Source organism: Typopeltis vanoorti, chromosome 14 (assembly GCF_054136105.1).
Source record: "Typopeltis vanoorti isolate ZY-2024b chromosome 14, IOZ_Tvanoo_1.0, whole genome shotgun sequence".
NCBI lineage: Eukaryota > Metazoa > Arthropoda > Arachnida > Uropygi > Thelyphonidae > Typopeltis > Typopeltis vanoorti.
In genome coordinates, this window is record NC_143562.1 from 30,750,001 (window position 1) to 30,760,202 (window position 10,202).

Here is a 10,202-nt window from a genome sequence, read left to right on the forward strand (position 1 = left end):
AAAGCGTTAGACTGTATAGGGGCAGGAGGAAAAGGGAGACACTAGAAGAGAAGTAGATAATATTGCAAATAAGATGCAAGAGCTAGAATTCGTTTTTATGTTAAATTGAATGTTTGGGATGAGATTTTGCAAAATTTTCATAGAGTAAGCCAAGTTCAACAGAATGAGGATGTCAACTTAAAAACATGTGCAGATCTGTATGGATCATTAGCTGACCAATTGTGCACTTCATGAAATGAATTTGAAAAATATGAAGCAGCTACAAAGGAAGTGCTACCGGATGTTGATTACAATGCAGCTCAAACTCGAAAACGTATCAGAAAGAAGGTACCCAATGACGGAGATGCTCCAAAAGTATATTGGAATGCCAGAGACAAATTTCGTATCACCACCTTTTACACAATTGTTGACAAACTTGAAACTGAGATGAGGAGAGATATACAAAGAAATATCAGAAAGATTTTCTTTTCTAAGTGATGTGCCACTTCAGTGACTTCATCATCTACTGAAATTGAAAAGTATTCTCAGTGTCGTCAACAGCTGATTGATGCTTACCCAGAGGACTTGAACACTAATTTCTCAGCTGAGCTTCAGCAGTTTCACTCATATGTGCACCATAAGTTCAGTGCAACAAAAAATGTAAAAACAAGATTCAGTCATGCTGAACTTTATAAAATAATTGTAGAAGACAATATTGAGTGTGCCTTTCCAAATGTAGACATTGATTTTCGTATATTTTTAACATTAATGGTCACAAATTGCTCAGCTGAGCGTTCATTTCTCAGTTGAAGTATATTAAAAATCCCATCAGAACAACTATGCAACGAGGCAGGTTGAATGCCTTATCTCTACTAAGTATAGAAGCAGATGTGTTACGTAAGATTAATTTTGAGGATCTGATCAAATATTTTGCAATTAAAAAAAGTAGGAGAAAACTTTTCAAATCTAAATAAAGTTGAAGTATACAAAAAAACATTATTTTCCATCTTACTATAAGTTTTGTTTCATTTTGAAAAATAAAAATTTATTTTATGGTTTATTATTATTTATATTTTGAATTACATATATATGGGGCACCAAAATCTTTTAAGTGCTTAGGGCCTCTATGGATCTTAATCCGGCCTTGCAGCTACAGTATTTGGAATTCAACTGCTCAGAAAGAATGTCAAATTGGTTCAACACCCTTTAAATTACAGAATCATCTAAGAGAGTCCTATGACTATGAAACTTAAACTCAATTGCGTGCCAATGGATTCCACTGATATCAGCAGATAATCCATTTGCGTTTAAGGAGCACATCGCTCTATATACAGGGTGTTCGGGATAAATTTGACATATTTATAATTAATTATATTTTCCCGTAAGTTACATGTATTAACACACACTTCTCTTCATTTAAAAGTTTGGACCCTTCTTCATTCATATACAAGATGTCAGAAAGGATGGATAGCTGGAACCCACCTGAATCATGGAAGAGAATAACTTGTATCATGATGATTCGTGCCCGCCATCAAAATAAGGATATTACGACTGCTGCCCAATGCTCCCTGAATACAGTAAAAACAATCAGGCATGAACTAGAGACTTGCAATGGTGACTACGAGGATGTAGCAAGAAGAAAGATCCCTAGCAGACGATCTGATTGCGTTCGTACAGCAGAATTCCTCGCAAATCTGCAGGAACAAGTGTTGAAGAACCCTGGCATTGGAATTCGGGCTTTGTTCGTGGAGTTGCTAACTGTAGTCAAGCCCTGGATAACAAGGGTAGCCAATGGTAGGCCGTATATGTATGGCAGCAGGATTCGGCCCCTTGCCACACCTCTGGGAAAAGTCAAAAATGGTTGTCTGAAAATTTCTACGACTTCACCAGTCCAAATGTTTGGCCTCCAAACTCCCCAGACCTTAACCCCATGGATTATTTTGTATGGGGCGCAGTTGAAAAAGACACCAATCGCACTTCCAGTAATACAAAAGCCCAGTTAATGGATAAAATTAAAACAGTTTTTGCGGCCCTTCCCAGGGAGACTGTAGCATCAGCTTGTTCGAGGTTCCGAAGCAGAATTGAAGCTGTGATCGATGCTAATGGTGGTTATTTTGAGTAAATCTTGTTGATAGTATTGTAATTAACTCTGCCTGTAATGTTTTTTTGTCAATTCATTAAATTTAATAGATACAAAGAAGATTTTCTTTTTCCTTACGAAACTGTCAAATTTATCCCGAACACCCTGTATAAATAATACTATATAATACTATATTTCCATGAGATGGAAAAGCGGGAAAAAAAGCTTTAATAAAGACAGAAAAAACTACTAATATTACCTAACACAAAGCCTTTTCTAATATGTTTGCAGTACTTTAATTTTCTTATTAATACGAACTACTGTTTTGATTAATTTGGTTTATAATAAAAACCATTTAGTTCTCCTTTAGAATATTCAAACCTTTCAAAATAAAAATAAAAACAAATAAATTAGTTAAAATAAAAATAATTTCGAGCAACGCAAATAATCTTTTGCTACTACATCTGTAAGCTGAGCAAATCCCTTATTATCAGAGCTATCCAACCTTAGGTAATCCGAGGGCCACATTAGAAAAAAAAATTATCCCAGGGCCGCATCACAATGCGTATCTACTAATTTGGTGGGCATCAGCGATACAACCTCGAAAACTGCGGTAATTGCGTACTAATCGCGCGCTCACGTTCCTCGTAAGTGCCCGGAGCATGCGCGTTGGAACAAAACAGTGTAAGAACGCTTCTTTGACACATCTAATATTTGAAAAACACGTGGGTATAGTGATGTAAAAACACCAAATAAAATTATCAACATCGAGATTATCGATTAGTGATAGAATTAAAATACCTAATACGCATTCGATTCAAATTGTTATTTTATATTTTATTTTTTTGCCCGTAAAAATCAAAACCCACAGGCGGACAGCACAAAATCGCACCGCGGGCCGCATGCGGCCCGCGGTGCGGGTAGTGCTTTGGTTAGACCTGCCCTATATGATGACGATTTAAGAATCTCTTTTATTCTGTTTACAAGGCAAATTATATGCAAAGAAATCAGTTACCTATGCGTTATTTTTCTGTTCATTTATTCATGTGTGTCCTTGTATTATTGCATTCCCATCTGATGTTGTTTTGTGTTGCGACTTGAACAACAACTGACATGTCACATTAATATTAATATGTTCTTCTGGGTTTAAAAAAAAAAAGAAAAGAAAAAGAAACAATCTGAAACTGTCCTTTTTTTGAGTACACTGTTAAGATTTTGTTTAAGGTGCAACTCGCACGAAGCGCCTCGCAAATAAAAATTTAAATGGAAGGACGTCATGTTGAATAAATAATGCCATGACAGAACCTGACGCTTATGTGCTATTCTTCGAGGGTTTTTTATATATATAAATACAAACACACAAACACATTTTTAAACAAGTGTTGTTGGCATTAATGCAAACTATAAATGTTAATGACCAAGAAGATTCCATTTTAATTACACCTAGCGAAGTAGCTTTTGTACGAATTTCAGGAGAGTCAACTGGCAGTCAGTTAAGAAATTCTAGAACCAAGAGGCATGTATATGGTTTCAATTGTGACACCATTCTGGTACAATGAAGTGTAGATTCAATATCATTTTCACATCTATGGTGGATGTGATAGCGATACGAGATGGTAAAAAAAATCAACATTTTGTGTTGATATTTTCAATCCACAAAACTTTGACGTATGCAAATCAGATAATCCGCTTATTTCATATTTCTTCTGTAAGCAGTTTTGTCCTCATGAGTCATTATTATTATTATTATTATCGGCCTTCCACAGAGAGACTTAAGTCCATCTAGGATATCATTGATATGAACTCTACGAATGACCTAATTGTTAATTTCTGTGTAACTCACTCAGAGTAATAGTGAAACATCTGAAGTGGCAATGGACTGAGCATATTGCTCGAAGACAAGATCAACGATGGACAAAGGAAGTATTGGATTTGATTCCACGAGAGGAAAAACGACCACGACACCGACCCAAATACGATGGATGAATGATATCTCATCAGATTTGCAGGAGCGACATGGAGAATGAAAGCCCTTGACACACAGTTTTGGAGTAATCTTGGAAAGGTCTTCATCTAGCAGAGGATTGACAATGATTGATTAAATAGCTTTCAAACTATCATCTAGTGCTAGCTGGTGCAAACAAATCTCCCAAAAGACCAAGAAAAGCCTTTAATTTAAATGTAGAATTGTAAGATAATTCTGCATTATCGAAAGGGAATCCTAAGCAGAAAAACTGTTACATTCGTGACCACTTATGCGTTGGTGAAACGCATTTCCGACTTTTAATGTATTTCTATTGGATAATTGTAGTGAATCTTTGTTTGCCCGCGCACGTTCCAGGAATGAAACCCACCAGTAAATTAAGCCCGCGCACCACACGCAACACCAATATGAGTTCAGCAATGCTCATAGATCCATTTTATTTTAATTATCCCTCTCCTACCACATCTACCCATAACACGTACCTAATTCTTTCTTATAGTTATTTAACTTCACTTCTTTTATAAATGGTTGGTTTTAAATGCAGTCGCGCACATTTTCAATCTCTTGTAATACATCCTCTTTAAATCAAGTATATTCCATGAACTAATAGAAGCCTTAATTGTCTCCTCTCTGGGTTCTTCTATTAGATAAATTCAGAAAATTAAAGTTTATGAACCGATTCTCGTAACTGACGTAATACAACCGCTCTATGTCCGTTTGGAAAATCTTCGCCGATATTTATTAAAAATCTCGGCAAGGAAAGATGGAAATTGTAATCCAAAGTGAGCAAAGACTTACTCTATGCGACCACAGATGCGAGACCCTTCGACACTTCTGCGCATGGCAGAAGAAGGCGAATCCATTTGGTGACGAATTCGTACATCACCTTATTCCTTTCTCCTCTTCAACGTGAATTGACTCTTCTTGGTACTGTGCCAGCGACGGCTCTCGCTTCTGTTGTCGCACAGTACAAAGCATCGTTCCTCCTACGAATAATAAAGCTTGTTTAACCGTACGTCCTTCTAAGCTTTAGTCGTTGTTTTATCATTATGATTTATGAACTTAAATTCCTTAACATGAACAATATGCAAACCATTAATCCCCACCAAATCCAGGATTTGTTCATTGTGCTTATTTATTGTTTTTTTTATTGTTTTTATGTAACTCCCACCCACGAAAACTGTAAATCCATACACCATAAGTGGGCTAAGGATTTTTTTCGCTTTTTTATTAATATATATTAATCCTTTTCTATTTTTTTCTATCCCTTTGAGGAATAGAAAAAATTAATTGGGGCTAACTGGTTTATTTAATAGCCAACTTTATGCTCTCTAAACTTGTCACGGGAAATAAAACTATTGAAAGAAGGTCAAAACACCAATTTCAAATGACAGTGGCTATGCCCCCGTACATACAAAACTGATATTAAATAGATGTTATGTACGAGATATGATTTTGATTATTGAAAGAATAAAAAGTATGGTAGGTTATCTTAAGAAGAATTCCACAACCTCCGATACACCGAAAATATCCCTATAACTTTCTTTTACAAAAATGAAAGGAAGCCACATGATATACTTTCCATTTTATCTAAGGAAGATTCGCGTTTCTTTGTTTGCTTTCAAAACTTTTATGCATAATTATGAAAATATTATCTAAAAGATGGAACACGTATTATCAAATGAATGAGAACATGAAACAGAATGGAGGAAAATATAACAGAATTCAATTCAAGTCTTAAGAGTTTGCAAATGTTTACATGGTTTTATAAATTATACTAAAATAACATAACACAAACTGTAACATAATAAAAAAAATAACTAACCATATACATACAATGGAAGTTAATTTACTTTTCTTCAGTGCGAAACTTTCAGAAGAGCACAAAATCTGTTTCGGGTTTTCACTTAGTAGCATTGAGTTACACACGAGAGATGCAAAGGAAATTTCTCGTGGTTCAGTTTAGTTTAGTTATACGCCTAGGCTGATCCAAATAAGCTGAACAAGGCAGAGGCAAGATTCTGCACGAACTACAACAAAACGTTCACTTTCCACGAATAATTTTACAAAGCTTCTTTCCAAGAGATAAATTTTCATTGCTTACAAACAGAGTTCGCTCGGAGAGTCTTATTTTTTTATTAATTTGTAAACAAGTGCAGATTAAAGCTCAGCTCACATTAGTTTCTAAATCACAGTTGCTTTCAAGTCAATTCAGTTTTTACCACTATTTAGCATGAGTAGATTGTTATGAACCATATGTTAAGAAATATATTACTTAAACTTTAGTAATATTTCTTAAAATATTTCTGCATCAGTTATTCTTGTAGTAAGATACCAATGATCGAAGCCATGTTCTCTCTCTCTCTCTCTCTCTCTCATTCTCTTTCAACTTTTGCGTTTTCTTTCAAATCTCCCCACACTACTATTTCCCTTGCCCGTTTAATCTAATGACTCAGTGAGTCCATTCAGAAATTAATTTTGTCCGTGTGTCATCGGTAATTATTTTCCACTAATTTTACCAATACCATCCGATTGTTCATTTTTTTCTTATAAATTCATTTATCTTTCTGTTTCTCATATTAATCCGTATTGGAATATTTTGACCTTCTGATACATTTTCTTCTTTAACATTCATGTCTTTGAACCATAAACCGCTTTAAAGTGTGATATTGAAGATGGAATTAATCTTTAAAATATTTCCAAACATTTATTCTCCTAATTGTTTCTTTAAAGTATTTTAAAACGTGTTATAAATATGTAAGGTAAATGTTTGGTCATTTACCGACTACTTTAATCCTAATTGACTTGGCTATTTTCCAATGACCACAATATTTTGCAGTTTTTAAATTATTTGAATCTAGGATGCGAAATCTGCTAACTGCAGAATTTTTTGAGGGAAAAAATACCTCAACCGATAGCGATTTCAGTTGGCATTCTTTATAATGTTTATAACTTTTCACGATAAATTTATTATTATTATTATTATACAAACTCAGGATAATAGCAAGCAAACTATATATCGATTATATATATATATATAGTATAGAAAAATTCTAAATCATCCCAAAAACATAATATGGCCTTTCAAAATAATAAACGAACAGCAACACTCCTGAAACTAACAAAAGCGTTTGACACACTAACACACAAAACCTAGCTAAACAAACTAACACACACTGGAATAGGAGGTCGTCTACTCCAGTGGTTCAAAGCATACATGGAAAACAGAAAGCACATCACACGTATAAGATCAGCGTACAGCAAAGCGGTACCGGCAACCTGTGGAGTACCACAAGGAGCTGTTCTATCTCCCATTCTGTTCAACATATAAAGACATGGCATTAGCCAACTTCCTCAAAATATTTATATATTTATATATATATTGCAATACGGCCATAGTATCCATTCACAACCAAAAAAAAAAAATATGCAAAATGTAGCAGTTTCGATGGATCATGTAGTGTAACCTCCCGAGATGAGTCCTCAGACTCTATGGAGTGCCATAATTATAATTACTATTAATGTTATCAAATTTTAATTATTGTTATATATTGTTACTTAATCGTATCGCATCATTTGGCATAACTTATGAAATGCAACCATCCTGCTAAATGGTATCTTCGAAGCTACTTAGTCTTTTTTTTAAATGCGATGGTAATTATTTAACAATTTATTATCACTTTTAATCGTATTGCATGTCGTAATTTCCAGGTGTCTCATCAGTTCCTAATTCCTCCATGTGAATTCATAGAGAACTTAGAAATTGATGAGACATCTGGAAATTACACCAATACGATTAAAAGTGATAATAATATTGATATTGATAGAGATCCTCCGCCGTTTTCCTGGAAGTGCCTTCAACATGGAAGGTATACAGTAGCTTCTTACTGCTAAACAGCAAATGTTATTGTAGCAACTCGAAATGTACCTGCCTTGTATCGACGAATGGCGTAAGTTGGTTCTTATATTGCTTTGTATTTATCGTTGTAGTAGTGCAGTAGCATTATCAGGTAATGTTGTACAAAATTACATGAAAAGAATTTCCTGTGTCATTAGACTGTTTCTATTGGCTGTAGAGAGTAGTTACATTTGTAACTACTCTCTACAGCCAATATCTCTCTCTCTCTCTCTCTAGGTATAGGATGGGATAGTGCAGTGTTGTCTGAATATTGAAGTAGGTGGCCATTTGTGAGCAGAGTACGGATGTCATACGAAAGCCAAATGGCTCCTTGAAGCAAACAGCACATTTCCATTGGTGCAGTGAGTTTCCTGCCTACTCTTGTGCATCGATTTCGTCCTGAGAGGTAGCTGTTTACCCACGTAATTAATTTTCCGTCGATTCCTACTGCTGCCTAAGTCGAATTATGTGATCTACTATCGAAAGCATTAGTTAAACCAAGAAGAAGAAGAATGAGTTTATTACTTGTTCTTGTCAGGAGAGGTTTTTTGCCTGCGAATTCCTCGATGAAATCAATTATACGTTTCCCTTTCTGGACACCATACTGTTTTAGGCATATTATTGGATTCTTTTCAACGTAATCGAAGCATGTTATTGACAATTCTTTCCATTATTTTTTTCAAATGTGGTGAGATTGAAAATGGGACGATGGTTATTTGTATCGTACATGTTTGTACATTTTTTATGAATGGTTAATGTTTTTAATTGAAGTGTAAATATTTTGTTTCGAATATTGCGTTGATTAGCTTACGAAGGATTTTTTTGTAGAAGGCTAGAGTTATTCTTTATAGCAGTTGATCTGATTCCATCAAATCTTAATCCTACAATGGTTTGTTTTTTGAGCATTTGAGTTACCAACATTATTTTTTCAATTGTGAATGAAGGAAAAGCCATACAGTGTGCGTGCGTGTGTGTGTGTGTGTGTGTGTGTGTGTGTGTGTGTGTGTGTGTGTGTGTGTGTGTGTGTGTGTGTGTGTGTGTGTGTGTGTGTGTGTGTGTGTGTGTGTGTGTGTGTGTGTGTGTGTGTGTGTGTGTGTGTGTGTGTGTGTGTGTGTGTGTGTGTGTGTGTGTGTGTGTGTGTGTGACGCCATCTTGCTCAGGTGAGAGATATCAATGTTCATTTTGTTTTAGCGTTGCAATATTATCAATAAATAAAGATTTGATTGAAGTTACTGCCGATCTGTAGGTTGTTTGAATTTTCTGGGTGAAATATTTTCAGTAGTAATGCTTGGACGTTCTGCTTTCTTCTAGTAATTATTAACTCGTTTATTTCCTTCCATATTTTCATAATATCACCCTTCTCTGATTAAAAATAGTTGTAGGAGAATCGTTTCACTTTTCTTACCTACTTGTCACTTCTAAGATTTGTTTTCCGGGGAGAGTTAAGTGCTGGATTAAGAGAATTTCGTTGTTAATCTGAGTTGAACATCTTATTTTGCCTTTGTTTCGTGGCCGTCTGATTGCATTCTTTTATATATCCTGTAATGTTTTGCGGATAACATTGTATATTCTTTACGGTGAATTTTCATATATTAAGCTCTCTCAAATGGTGTTGTAAATTTGTTGAGTTACTCTTAAATCTATAATACAGTCTGTTTTACTGTTGAGTTCCAGCAAATTTGCTTCTTCGGTAAGCTTCATATTTAATGATATAAAGTATCAGTTCAATTTTCGTTTAACAGTGTAGATGTGGTACTATCTCGGATGAATATGTTGATGTGATCGAGAAGAATTGCTTCATTTCGCCTCGATGACATTTGCAAAGTTGTAGCTAGCCAAAAGATCCAATTGGCCACAGACAACTTTTACCAGGCACCTGGATCTTGGTCAGCTGTATCGATGTTCATATTCATTATTTAGGATAAGAGTGCATTGCTTCGTAACCAGTTTTCTGTTTCGTGAAGTTTCGAAAGCACAATGATTGTGCTTGTCTGGCAGACGATATAATGCAGTAAGGCAAGGTTCTCTGATATAATTGCTGTATTGTAAGAAGTTTATATTCTGTTGCTGTAAATGGGACAGTTCCTTCTGTCACACTGTTAAATGATAATTTAAACATAGGCATGTATTACTCTTTCCCTTTTTGTCTACTTGTTTTCCATTTTGCACGGGAACTTTCAGATAGAGTTAAAATACCTATGTTCCATAATGTTGTGGAGATAGTAGGCTTAGTTTAGTTTAGTTTAGCACGTACTTAAAAA